Source organism: Octodon degus, unplaced genomic scaffold (genome assembly GCF_000260255.1).
Source record: "Octodon degus isolate 3935 unplaced genomic scaffold, OctDeg1.0 scaffold00019, whole genome shotgun sequence".
In the NCBI taxonomy this organism is placed as follows: domain Eukaryota; kingdom Metazoa; phylum Chordata; class Mammalia; order Rodentia; family Octodontidae; genus Octodon; species Octodon degus.
In genome coordinates this window covers 1,429,319-1,444,032 of record NW_004524595.1, presented here as the reverse complement: position 1 = coordinate 1,444,032, position 14,714 = coordinate 1,429,319, and the positions used below count along the sequence as shown (strand labels likewise).

Sequence of the window (14,714 nt, the reverse complement as noted above, 5' to 3'; positions counted from 1 at the left end):
TTTTTAAAAACATTTACTTGAGAGAAAGTATAGCAGTAATTGATATGACATTAGAAGCAGTATGCTTTTAGAAGACCAGTATGATGGGGATTCCAGGCATGGCCCTAGTATTACACATCGCTATCCTCAGTGCAGTTGCCTAGTTCACAGGTATCAGCATATATAGCTAGTCAGGGTGAGCAGTTAATTGGTAAATTAACTGCTAGTTTCAAGAACCTGATGGAGATTCTCAGGATCATTGCCTTGACCATCTTGTGTATATACATGTATGGTTTTGCCCCTGCCGTGTTTCCTAGCTTTTCTCCTTGCCTTCTATTCGTAGTTTAATCCTTAAATTCTTGCTTTCCATTTAATTGTATTATACCTTTCAAATTTATTTCTTCTTTTGAGTTCTTACATTAGGGAGACTATACAATATTTACACATGTGGGTCTGGTTTATTTCATTTGTGAGTATATCTTCAAGTGGCACCCACTTACATATAAAAGCTTTGAGTTTATCATTCTTTAAAAATTAAATTCATCTTCTCTTCAAGATATCTATCATTTGGGAGAAAAATAAGATTATTCAAACAGGGAAAAGTCAACATCAATTTTTTTTAACTATCAAATTCAAAATTTTGCAGGTGTTGGGTGTGATGGTGCACCCATGTAATCCCAGAACAGGGAGGCTGAGGCAGACAGATCACTGTGCGTTCAAGGCCTGCCTGGACTACATAGGGAGACCCTGTCTCAGAAAAAATTATGAAACAAAAAGTTTCACAGAGCAATTGTTCTTTATAGAAGGAGGGTTCTGCTGAAAGAAAAAAAGGCTCTGATCAATCAGAACAGGCAACCCTGAAGGCAACAAGAGAGTTTGTGTTCTGCATAGACTGGGGAAAACCTGTGAGAATTCCAGACCACCATTCTTTTTCCCCTTCCCCAGGGAAACCAGAGAAGGGCTGTTTGGGTTTGAAAATGGGTGGGAATAGGATAGAGCTGTGTTGGGAGATGATCCAAGGACTAGGGTGGAATGGGATGGGGTGGGGTGGAGAGCCCCCAGGTGACTCCTGCAGCCGTGGTCCCAAGAGTCCTCTCTACTGACCAGGGCCAAGGGCCCATGGGTGCTTGCAGGCTTGCTGTCCTCAGTGGAACACGCACAACCTGATGCATATTCTGGAGAACACTGTGGGGCACATTACTGTCCCCTGAGGGTCTTTTTTCCATACCTGCCTGTTTGCTACCTCTGAATGTGATAAGTGACATTTGCCCATGACGCAAGACTTTACTGATCCCCAGCCTCATTGTTGAAACTGCCCCAAATAGTGACTCTCTTTTCAATCAAGCAGCACAGGAAGAAGCCTAAGGAACAGGCTGGACCCTCGGGCTTGCTGGCTGGCAACATTCTGCTGGAAAAGCACTGCTCTGCCTCTCTTCTGGCAGTGAGGAGGTCTAAGTGTCTGTGAGGGTCCGCAGAGACCTCTGCCTGAATACCTCAGTGTGGAAGTCCTTAGCTACGGTCGGCTTCTTTTTCTCCTAAGCTCAATTCTTCCTCTGTCCAGTTCTTGCATCAGCCTCTGCTCTGTTCGCTGGCACCAAAGCCGAAATGCAAAGAACCCAGTCAGCTCACTTTCTGAATCACTGATGTTTTCCAGGCTCCCTACCCCAGGGGGAGCCAAGAGGAGGGGAGACAGGAACGTGCCCCACATATGATTTGTCACCTCTGGCTTTACTCTGTGGAGAAAGTTTCCAGCTAGAAGAGCAGAAGAGTTAAAGGAGAGGACAGGGAGGAACAGATTCTTGTTTTCTGAAAAGAAGAAAGCAGAATGTCCCTAGGGTGGGGGCAAAATGAAGTCACCCTAACTCCTCAAGAAGCTTTGCTTTGAGGGGTGTTTCTCCCCCTAGAGGCCTTCAGGAGAGAGATCTGGGAGTAAGATCAGAGGAAGATAAACAAATCAGAAGCCACCAGGGCTGAACGGAGTTCTGAGCTGGCATTCTGTTCAAGTCAGACCCAGGCTTGCCGACCCGAGCCAAGCCTTGAATCTTAAAATTATGATGAGGCTTTGCTGTGATTATTTCCAGAGGATGAGAGCAATGAAGAGAAGCAAGACTGCTTTAAGTATTCTTTCTTCACCCTGCAAAGTGTCCCCATAGGTTTTAAAGGGCGGAAACTACAGTAAAGACCTGAATAAACAATACTATAGCTGAGAAAGGATGGCAAGGGTGCCATGAAGACAATTCAGGTGCAGAGTTGGGAGGGCTTTGCCTGTGTGTCCAGTAGGAGTTGTGAGGCTGCAGAAGGACGCTAGCCATCCTGGCTTGAACTTTTGTGGACTGATGGGCTTCTTTGTGCCCCTGCTAGTTGGGCCATTGTCTGAAGGACTGGGCAGAGTTGACAAAGAAGTTTTCAGCTGCCGGATCTTCACTCCTTGCTGCTTCCAGCTCTTCCCACTGACCTATCTGAGGTGCTCTGTCCAGCTCCAGAACAAATCCAAGTGCAGATGTCTACCATCTGTGCTTCACCAGCCTCCATCCACGGCCTCTGGAAAGCCACCCCTCCACCTCTCAGCCCCACGTGGTCAGAGCTCCACCTTTAGCTTCAGACTTGTGCACATGATCTAATCCTGGGACTCTTCTTTTTTTAAGAATTCTTAGGAAATCAAGACTTATTTTCAGTTGGATATGAAGTAGTAGGAAGCTAAAAAAAAAAAAAAAAGCCCCTGGAAGACACCACTTGGAAATATCTGCCTGAAAGAACCTTAACTTGGAGCTGAGAAATGATCTCATGGGCCCAGGAGCTTCTGAAGCAAGGGCTACCTTCAGTGTCAGTACACTGGAGATGCATAAACCAATCAATTTTCTCTGTGCTTAAGTATGTGTGGGTTGGGCTCTACACTTTTGAGCAAAGAAATCCAGATAATACAGATGAGGGAGATGACTACAGTGTTGGCCACATTTTCTGTTAAAACTTAGAATTCAATAACAATTTGTCCCCCAATTCTTCTTCCGGGTTCTTTGCTGAGTTATGCAGTAGATTTATCTCCAGTCATGGATGACCCATTCCTCTTTCCACACCCTCCCAGTCCGCATCTCTATACTTTTTTCCTTGATTTTCACTCTGCCACCCAGACCACTAAATTGATCAGGTTCTTTGATTAAGGGGCCTGTCTACCTGTTTGGACTTCCCAGAGCTGGTCTGTTCTTGACTGGTCTGAATGTGTGTGAGCCTTAGGCACTCCCCAACTACCTCCCAAGAGCCTCTGCACATGCAGGTCCATTTCCTTACCCTGTAAAAAGGATCTAAAGTCACTCAGCCTGAGAGCCACCCCTCAAGACTCGACTCCCTTGTGTCTCAGACACACTTCCCAGTGGGAACACCAGAGGGCAACAACTGTGAGAAAACAAGGTTCGTAGGGTCAGATTTATGATTTGGTAGTGTCTAGCTTGAAGAGAGGAGATTAAAGCAGAACAAGGATGAATTTCTGCAAATACCTGTAGGATTATCAATATAAGACTAAAGTCAGTGCATGAATCTCCCCGAGAGAGGAATGTGGGAGTAAACCTGGGCTGTTTTGTGCACTTGAGAGTTGTCCTGAACTTTAGAAAGAATATCTTTAACATTCCTTTAATGTCTCCAATGCTTATTTTTGTGCAGGTCAACAAATATGTCTTGATGAATTCCTGGGTATGGCATCTGTGAGGACCCTGAAAGGCTGGAGTGAGCTTGTGAGGAGCTCTACAGAGCACCTACATGGCCCAGAGCGGGATCAAAGTCCCGAATCTCAGGAGGCCAGAAGGAAGAATCCCAGCCCACTAGCTGAACTCGATTCTAAGGAGCCAAACTATTTTCTCATGGGCAACAAGGGCATTGCCCACTATGCCAAATCAGGAGGCAGCCATCTTCATAAAGCTGGTGGGAAGTGGAAGCCCGAGTGTAATAATGGTAAATCTATCAAACCCGAGCGGACATAGCTCACATCCTGTGGGCAATAAACATCTACAGGTGAAATTTTATGAGGTTTTAAAGGGAATTTTATGAGCTTTGAGGGAGTCTTAGTATAAACAGAAACCAGCCATGGAAAAACAATATAATGTAAGCTGTGGAAAGCAATATCTGAAAATTTCTGTCACCATCACCACACCAAAGGAACTATTCTGGGGAAAAGGAAGGATATGCTAGGCTCCCCATGTCTCTCTCATGATGTGCAGGGAAGTAGATTTGCTCACTAGGAGCACTTTTTGCCCCTTGAGGAGAAGACTACCATAGGCTCCTGTGTCTCGCACAGCACCTTGTAGGCAGCACGCATGTGTGGGTGATGGGCAAACGTGTGGAATGTCTCTAGGAGATGGGATGACTCTTGTGAGTGCTGGCATAGGTGTGTACTTCCACAGGAAGTCCTTACTGTCCTAGGAGAAGTTTCTATTACAGAGAGGAAACCTGAACTCTGAGTGTTAAGAAGCTGTCCCGAGGTCACTTACCTAATAAATGACTGAACTCCAAGTTGAACCTATGCTTCTCTGTCCCCAAAGCCCAAGTCCTTTCAACTGCATCTATGGTTATTAGACTTTTGGATTTGCTCATGTAATGCAGTTTCAAAACTCTCAAGAGGACACTAGGTGTATTGCCAACATTTTACTGAGAGGATATTATTAAAAATTGAGAACATTATGTTCACAATGACCCCCAAAGACAGGACACGATGACATTATCTCAGAACAAAGAGAATATGCCTTGCTTTATAAAATGCAGCATTCCTTGATACACTTGTATGTACCCATGAAAATGCTATCCTTGTGAAGCACTAGTCTGGCTTGGGGCATGGCCACGCTGCCCTGTCTGTCCTCTTGATCCCTTGTACCACCAGTAGTACAACAGCACAATGTCTTGAGCTAAGCAGATGCTTATGATTTCTGTTGAATTACTAAGATTTACTTTTTTTTCCAGTTATGGTTCAGATCTAAAATGTCCCCCCTCCAAAATATTGTGTGTTTGGAAGGTGATGGAATTGTCCAGGTGTAGTACTCATCAGTAGATTGGTCCACAGGTGGGTTTATAGCTGATCTCTGCCTCTCTGTCTCTCTCTCTCTCTCTGTCTCTCTCTGTCTGTCTCTGTCTCTCTCTGTCTCTGTCTCTCTCTCTCTCTCTCTCTCTCTCTCTCTCTCTCTCTGTCTGTCTGTCTGTCTGTCTTCTATGGGGTAATCACTCTTCTCCTACCATGTCCTTCAGTTCTGTTTCTGCTTTGGAGCCAGTGGTCCAGGGGCTAACACTATACACCAACATAAACTTCCCCCCCCTCTAAGTTAGGGGTGCTAAGTATTTTGTCACAGTGAGGGCAAACTGACTAAGACAGGTGCCATGGAAAGTCTTGACTGATATAGATTCTTACCTGCATCCCAGACCCACCTACATGACTCGATTTGCCTTGTCTGAGCTGGATTTGGTCTCCATCACTTCTTCATTTCCTCTTTAGAACAGCAGGATTTCTCCTCCTGGCAGACTCTGTTGCTACAGCTTTATTTCTTTTCACTAGGGAGACTTCATCACGGCCCCTCTGGCTATGAACCTCGCCCTCAGGGAGTCTGTACAAATGTGGCCAGGGAGGACTGTGCAATTCTAAGGCGTGGCTGGGCACCTTGGCCCATGGTTCTGGGGTTTGGCAGTCCTGACCTCTTTTCCCAGTTTTCCCACTGGTGACCCTGGGAAGTTCTCTCCTCTTCTTGAATCTGATTTATTTGGTTTTTTGTTTGTTTTAATATACAAAATGAAGGCCAAAATCTTTAAAAGGTGCTTCCAGCCTTGGCAATACACACTTTCCTTCCATCTGGCTGATCCCAGCTCTTCCCACTTCAGAGTTCCCTTTGTTTGAGAGAAAATCTGAAACTTGGGGATAGATTCACTGACAAGCTGGCTTTTGAGGAAGTTGCTGTAACATGATCGTGCAGCTGTTTAGTGGCTCAGCATGAGTCTACATAGGACCACTCGAGGGTGGGATGTCAAAGTTGACCAGACATTATCTTGGACCAAGTCTCCTTTTTCCATACGACCAAATCATCATCCCCCAAAGCATTATTAATTGTATGCATCCACCAGATGCAGGAAGACCTTGCTGGGAAGCTGAGGACCCATGCTGGGGGTCACCCACCCTACTTGGGTTTCTCCTTGGCTGAGCTTACAATGGAAGGCCTGGCAAGAATCCAAGCTCTGTCTTGGAATAAATGACTTGTCAAGGCACCAGCCATATCCCCAGGAGGTATTCACAGACCCACTTAGTCTTTCATTTGTATTATAGCAATGAAAGGAGCTTGCCTAGAAACCCACCACACTGAGAAAAAAGTTAAGTTACAAGGTCTGAGTTATTAAAAAATTTTTTTTTTGGAAAAACATATCCTTTCTCTTTAATTTAGAATAATTACCCTCTAGCACTCATCAAATCAGGGCCATTTGGATGCCATCGAAAGACAGAGGAAAAAAAGAGAGAGCAGCAGACCAGCTGCCTGCTAGAGTGACTTTGGTTGCTTTTTCACAGGGATCAAAAACTTCCTGATCAGTTGACCCTCAGCAAGGAAGTGACAAGCGCAGTGAGGGAGAGACTCCTCTGCAAACAGGGCAGTTGGCAGAAGCAAGAGCTACATGTACATGCACGGCATTGATCACTGCTGGAAATTTCTACTTGTTATACCAATAACCCAAGTGGGGCTTTGACTCCACTTTGGAAACATCATGATGATCCCCCACCTATCTCGCCTGTAGTGGATAAGGTTTCCCAGCCTCTGAGAGACAAGGGCATAATCCTTCCTCCAAAGAGACAACTTTGGGGGAGGGGTTAATTTTCATGATCTCTTTTTCCACAGTGCCACCTTCCCCTGTTGCCCCTGGTGGTCAGTATGAGAGCTTGTGCAACCCTAGAAAATGAGAATCTTGGTGACGGGGCAAGACCAACAAGGCAAAGATAGTATTGTGAGTCAAAATTAAAAAAAAAAAAAATTGGAAAACACAAAGCAAGCACATCTTGATTCAGGAAAGGCCTTCAGGGAACCACCAAAGAAATCAAACAGTGGATAAGGCACCAAGATCCTCAAGGAAGCTGACTTGGGAAAAGAGAGGTCCCAAACTAGGCCATTCTTTTCATCTTGGTCTATTTTCTAATGCTGTAACAGTACATATGATTTAGATCTAAAACAGTATTATATTTTAGAAGATGATTAGATGGGGGCAGGACAGCACACTTGCTGTTGGGAGGTAGGGCCTGTTGGGTGGGCCATTGTGAGAGTGTGACTGGAAGTTAGTGTTTCTCTCTGGCTCCTCCCTTCTTTCTGCTTCTGACCGCCATGGTGTGAACGGCTTTCCTCTAGCTGGCTTGACCACTATGCAGTTTCTGTGTTGGAGCCAGCTGACCACACACCAAGACCTACGAAGTTGTGAGACAACATCAACGTGTCCTCCTATAAGGTGTGGGTCTTGTATCTCTGTGATGGGAAAGTGGCAAAGACAAGCCAAAGACGCCAGCCTGGTAAGTGGTTAGGGAGAAAGGATTTATTTCTCACAGTGGTGGAAACTGGGAAGTGCAATATCAAGGTGCTGACATTTGGTGAGGGCCTTCTCACCGTGTCCTAATACAGCAAAAAAAAATCACATGGGAAGAGGGAGGGAGCACACAGATTCAGGTCTCTTTTTCTGTAATAAAACCACTAATGCCCTCAGGACATAGGAGAACCTGTACTGTAACAACATGTAACTCAGTTGTGCTCCAAACCTTTCTGATCAAGAAGATTATGGAGCCACAGAGAAGTGTGTTCGAGGATTTAAAGTGAGCCTGGGGAGAATCACATGGAGAGAAAAAACATTTTCTCAAGCTTTCACAGAGAGCAAATTGGTCAAGCAATGGCCCTGACTCATCCTCAGGTCAGACACTGACAAAAGAATGTACAAAAGGTGGTACAGGGCTACAGGATAAATCCTGAGAGTACTTGGCTGACCTTATCAGATACAAAAGTTACATTTCTGGGTATATAGGTCTTGCTATATCTTGGTCTTAACCATCCAGTAGAAAAGTATAAAAATGAGGTATATAAAGTAAATCCATATTAATATGATGAGCTGTAAAAGGCTCAAGTCAATAACTTCTGAGGATAACCCACTAATATTATAGACTGCTAGACAGTATTAGATGGTTAGTTGAATTCAAACACTTATAGTATTTAGATGCCAATAGAATATTCACCTCTGACAGGACAAATAAATAAATAAATAAATTTGAAAAAAAAAGAAAAAAAATGGAAATAGAAGGCGTCAATTGTTTAATTAGCTTCATCTTTTTTTTTTTCAATTGTTTGTTTGTACTTTTTCTTTTCTTAATTTCTTACACATTGCTCCAGTTTTTTCTTCTTCCAATATCTGGTAATATGAATAGCTGGTTGTAAGACAATACCATGTACTACAACAAATACTGTGAAATTTATATTACTTTGTTAAGTAAAATTCTGTATGAGTTGTCAAAAAAATAAATAAGATTATAAAAAACCAAAACAAACAAACAAAAAACCACTAATGCCATGGAGACCCTACTTCCATGACCTCATATAAACCTATTTATCTTCCTAAGATGCCACCTTTAAAGGTCATCAGCATATAAATACAGAGATTAATTTCCTAACACATGAATTTTTGAGGACACATTCAAATCACAGCACTCTGAAGAAATATCCATGAATGGGAGACTTAGGAAAAACACTGCTCAAGTGACCCAGGGACATTCTGAACTACAGAGAACCCAAAGAAACAGGTCTGCCACCTAGTAGAGATGTCAAGAGAAAAGGCCATGGTTCAGCAGAGTTCGGAGAGGAAGAAAGGGTGGAAGGGAATAATGAAGAAAGGTCTGATAAGGAGCATTAGGTGGAATTTGAGGGAAAATCTAATCACTGAGAAAGGCCCTCTAAGAGGCTCTCTTATAACTACTGACCTTTTATAAGTAGTGATGGAGAAACTGAAAGGATAGAAAAAAGCTACCATTTTATAAACAATTTAAGTCATGTCACCATTAACCTAGCAAGGCACAGAGGCTGTTCAACATCTTTTTCCTCTTGACTGATTCCTCCAACAAATACAGAAATATCAGCACCACAGAATTAGAGACCAACCTCCGGTCCTCTTCTGGCTGGTAAAGGTATCTGAGGTCACAAGCGTGAACCACCGCCTGGGCCGGTGTCTCCTTCTCAAGCTGTAATTCCTCCCCTGTCCCCATCAGGGACAATGTTTATCTGTGCACGCACTTTTGGAACCCAAGGGTTTCCAGGAACTCTCTCTCTCTCTTCTGTCAGAGGCGCTCCTCTTTGCCTCTTCCTTATGTGGATGAACTGCGTCTTCTTTAGCGGCCACAGGTCTGGGTCCCTGGGCCCAGGTTGTGCTCAGCCATGGCTGGGTGTTATGGGCCTATAAGCTGCCATCATTTACTGCCAGCCAGGTGCCCCCTCCTGATGTCCTCGAGCATGCAGACTTTTGGTCCCAAGCCCACGTGTTTACCATCTCCTCGTAGAGCAGGCATTGTGGGATTGGTGTCGGGACGGGGCCTAGGCAGGGAAGCTGGGTAATGCAGCATGTAGGCAGCCACTAAGACCTGTTCTCAGTGTCCCTCCACATTTGTAGACACACAGAAGAAAGTGATAATCATGCACAGGTGCTAGCCAGATTCTGCCCCAACCAAATGATGACACTTGCAGAACTGGCAGGCTGATTATTTATGGGTTTACCACTTAAGCCAAAAGCATCTGTCATTTGCTTTAAGAAGAAGTTAAAGGTTAAGAGGATCTCTTCAAGACAGGGTCAGAAAGGTCATTTGAGACAGATTCGGTTAAGCCAGGGCCCCATACAAATTCAAGCAGAAAATCCTTGGAGAGGAAAAGAGGGCTTCTCAGGAAGGGCTGGCCTGTCTAGAATCAGCAGCTCTCCAGCAGCCTGTGAACGGAAACAGAATTCAGGCTGGAGGATGAACCCTAAGACAGGACCCTCCTCGGGGGTGGTGGATGGGCTTTGCCCCACTCTCTGGATTCCGAAGACTCCACCTTCCTCCTTTATTCCTTGACAGGCCAGTGACACTAGCTCTCCTGTTGAGTCCCTTGAGGCACTATTATCTCTGTTCAAACCCAAACAGAACTGCTCAAAACACTTCCTGTGAGCCGGGCACCAAAATCTGGGACTCGAGGCAATGCACAGGGGAGAAGGTCATGGTCCTGGGCCACACAGAACTCAGAGCAAGGTCAAGGGAGATCAAACTAACTATGATACGGGAAGTCTCAAAATACTTCCCAAACTGCTCCCCTGCCCCGCTGCGAGGACAGCTCTGCCACCCGCCTGGCTCCAGGCAGAGTCAGAGCCACTGTCTGATGGAAGCAGGGAGCCATTAAGTCACACCTGGGACTCTTTCATGTTCCCTTCTGCAGCAGTTCATTATGTGGCTTCCCAGAGCCAGGTGCGAGTGAGGCTGGCTGCTGGCCTCAGGGACTTTTCCGGCCTGGGTATCTGGATCGCTCTGGTGAGGGGGGTCTGTGTGCAGCCTGGGCCACAGCACGTCCTCCACATCCCCTGGGGAGACACAGGATGCTTCTGTCCATTTCTCTTCTTCTGTGGCTTTCCTTAATGTCACTGGCTGGGGGGTGGGATGGAACCCCAGGGAGGCTTTAAAAATTGAAAGCCAGTCCTGGCTAGGGCCCCCACCGGATGGTGAAAGAGCACAGGAGGAAACAAAAGTGCTTGTGTTAACAGAATGTCACTTCCCAACATGATTCAGGCTGAGGCAGGAAAAGGAGAGCAAAAGCCTTCCCATTCATCACGTTGGACACGGTTATTTTTAGAGAAACACCAGCTCGGTGGTGGGTTCCAAGGGCCCTGTCGTGGAAGGAAATGAAGCTGGGCTGAGTCAGTCAAGAGTGGAAACTGCGTGTGTGTGCGTGTGTGTGTGTGTGCACACGCACGCATGCGCGTGCGTGCACACAAGCGCATATGCACACACAAAAGCCAGGGAGGGGAGGGTAGACAGCCTTTCTGCAGACCCCAGGCCTGGCAGCTCCTGCGGGCATAAAGAGGGAAACAGAGGGAAGAGATCCCTGGGCAATTGGGAGAAGAAAGGGAACCCCTCTGCCTGCCGTTGAAGGGGCCTCTTGACCCAGAAAGGGACCCTGCCACTCCTGCTGGTCTGACCTGTGCTTTCTGACACACACCACCTCCTGGGAGGGCCAAGCAGCCTAGTCCTAGACTCAGCAGAGAGACTAGGGTGTTGTGGCTTCTTCGCCAATCACTGCCTGGAGTCTGGCCAGTGCGAAGGCTCTGTGCCTGGCTGCCAACTGCCTTGGGAAAGTACTCAGCCCTAGTCAGTACCTACATCCCCATTTTCTCGGCGAGAAGTCTTTCCTGTAATGGAGAAAGCATTCCTTTTTTGCAAGAGTCAGAGAAGAAATTTCTCTTCAGACCACACAATCTGCCTCTCTTCTCTACCAGCTGATGGGAAGGGTGTGAATTTGCCTTGGGTAGATTTGGACTCAGTATGATCCCATACACTGATTCTTCCTTCTCCCTTTTCCTGACTTCTCCCTCTGGGGTTATTTCTCTCCTACCTAGCTCAACTCCATCCAACCTAAGGGAACTGCAGCCCAGGATGAGCCTAAACCTGTCTTCCTTCCACAAGGCCTTCTAGATGTGCTTCAAGGTCTATAGAGATGTCCTTTATACTTCGGAGATCTTTAAGGGCTACAAAGTTGACTCACTTTGCATTAATAGCCTTGTAGTCCTTGAGGTTCTGGCATATTTTAAACCTTCTTGTGGGTAAGGAGGGTTGGAATTAGAAAGGCTTCCAGTACCATCACTGGAGGAAGCTTCAGTAACCACAATGAGTGGACAGAGCACCCCATGCAGCATGTCTGCCTTCTCCTAGGAAAGTAGGCAAAGCTCCCAAGAAGCTTGCTGGAGCTCCAGCCTGTCTGTAAATAGAAGTCTTTCGCTGTCTCTGCTACCACTCATGAGATGGAGGGCTTAGCTATTTTGTACCATACCTGGGTGTGTGAAGATACAGGGAGGGGTGAAGGAGGAGACCTCTGGTTCATTCATTGTCACTTCTATCTTTCCTCTGAGAAGTTTCCACAGACCAGGATCACAAGTCAACAATCTCACAGAGAAATACACTTGACTATTTGTGGACCCTGAGGTTCACTGTGCAGAAGAGGTAGCATTGTCTGAGAATTCTGGTGGCCCAGTCCCAGGTCTGAAGCCCATCTATGTCTAGTGTGTCCTCAAGTCAACCAACCACCTCTCTGGACCAAAAAAGGGAGGTCTCAGACCAACTGGTCTTGAAGTTCCTTTCTAAAGTACCATAAATAATGCCTAATGAGGAAGGTGGGGCTTCTAGAAAAATGCCCTTTAGAGAAGTTAGTTCTCATTGCTCATGGAAGGTAGCAGAAAGTAGCATCATAATGGCTAACACTTATCAATTGCCTGCCAAATGCCAGGGACTGTACATGTCTTGCCTTTACAGCAACCCTCTATGCTAGGTATTATTTTTCTACTTATATAGATGAAAAAATAAAAGATCAAAGATGTTAAATCAATTACTCAAGGCCGCTGCAGGCAGGCTTAAGAATATATTTCTGGTACTAAAGCTCAGGTGCTTTCTGTCATGCTGTATTCTTTCTAAGGACCAAGGAGAACAATACCTGTTTTTATTTTTCTTATATTAATCATCCTTCTTAAAGTCTATCCCTTCTCCATCCCTCACTTTTCCTTTCTAGGACATTATACACTGCTTAAAAGAGCTCCAACTCTGCCTACCTTGAGCCATGCTGGGGAAAGTAAGGAATAAAATTGGTGAGTGCTGGCTTCATATGCCACTGAGTCAGGCTGGTACAAGTCACGACCAGATGATATCATCAGCAAGCTCCTGCGTGTGCTGGAGCTCACGGTCGAGTGGCATGAGTCAGATGCCAGCCCACTTCTTTCCTCACACCTGATCCCAGTTGACTTCCTGCTCCTCTTTCCTTTGAAGCTCTGTGTTGGTTGGTGCTTGAGGGTCTCCAGGAGGGCTCAGATTGTTCATTCAGATCCTTACAGAGAAGGAGTGGGATAAGTGGATGCACCAGTTTACATTTTGTTCTCTCTGATAAAATTCCTTTTGTCTTTGGCATGCTCTGTTACTTTCAAAAGCAATTATCTGCCTCTTCAGTCTTTTATTTTCTGTTCTCTGATTTCTGGTCACTCTCCCTCATACCTCTCTGTCCTGCTTCCTCTTATCTCTGTGCTTTCACATTATTTTTTAATCTTCAATTGCCAGGTGTCTTATGACTGGGGACAAACACACAGTTGATTAAAGTTAACTTCCCATAGATTCCAGGGGTCTTCACGGCACCACAGTACAGGCATGGGAGCCCTGGAGGGCAGGAAATCAGACCTTCCACTGGATGCCTAGGGAGGCCTGGAGCTGAAATGGCTGGATCATTAAGAAACTGACTCGCACATCATAGTCTCTAGGCATCGCTTTCAATAAAAGTATTCTCAGAGAAGGATCCTGACTGAGATAGGTGATTCAGTGAGCTTGTATTTCTGCCCTTTTTCTTCCTCACTGGTACCTGAGATAATCAAAAGGCTCTTTGGCTATAGGACAACAAAGGAAGCTCAGAGATGCAGGGCATTGGCAGCATACCAGAACAACCAGGCACTCCTCTCTGGCTTCTCTTCATAACAAGGTCCACTTCAGAGGAGCTTCGCAAGTAAGAACCTTAAACTTACTAGCCTCGAAGGTTTGTTTTGGTTTCCTATAAGGCCAAGAAACTCCAAGAGAAGCAAAGTTAGCAAGCTTTACTCCACACTCAGCACAAGTGACCTCTTACTCTCGGTGGGTAGGTGAATGGCAATTGAAAAGGATTACCATATAAGCACAGAAGGTATCTAGATGCATCGGTAGTGGGATAAAAGGCCCTTGTCTTATTTCCATTCCCTCAACTCTACATGATCCTTTGCATCATTTTCTTCTTGTGTCTTGCTTTCCACATTTATAAGATAGGCTTGCAGAAGAAAAAACCGACACATAATTGCATAAAGAAAATGCTATGTAAATAATATTAGAGATCCTCCTGCTGTTTACTTGACAGGAGTTCACTTGGAAGGTTCAAGATCCTTTTGATCTTAGATGAGAGGGTCCAGCTGCTGAGAGAGGGAGTCTGATTTAATCCAGAGTTAACCTTCCAGAAGTTCTCAGTACATAATTTGTGATGCTTCTTTGTAGTCTATATTCAGGACAAAGATGAAGAATGATTCGTGGAACTGGTAACTACCATAAACTATGACCAAGCCATTTTCTTTCTTCTGTGTCACTTGTCTCTTACATATCGTATGTTATTCTATACAGACTCAACCATTCCATCTGGGCAGGTGCTTTGGGCCTCTCAAGGGCCTTTAATTCTGTCTAGTACAGTAAAAGTCAGAAGAGATAGTTTCATGTATAAGAAGCTATACAGACTTCAGAATGCAAAGTATTCCCAGCATTTCTGACTCCCTCCTCCAAGAGGTGTTAAGATAATGTGGCTCCACAGAGCCAGCCTGGAGAAGGGCTAGTGCAGGGGGTCACCCAAATGAACATACTAGCCTGCACACAACTGTCTTCCTGTAGTCCTCCCTCACGTCTCTGCAGCAGATTGGAGCAGCCTGTGGAAAAAATTCCTGTCTATTTTCAGAAACAGATAAAAGCATTCAGATTA

At 45.3% G+C, this 14,714-nt stretch overlaps 1 pseudogene; it reads left to right on the top strand.

Annotated features, from left to right (window-relative positions):
• The window catches only part of LOC101562147, a 24,926-nt pseudogene extending 20,976 nt beyond the window's left edge, over nt 1-3,950 (top strand).
• The last annotated feature ends 10,764 nt before the right edge of the window (nt 3,951-14,714 follow it).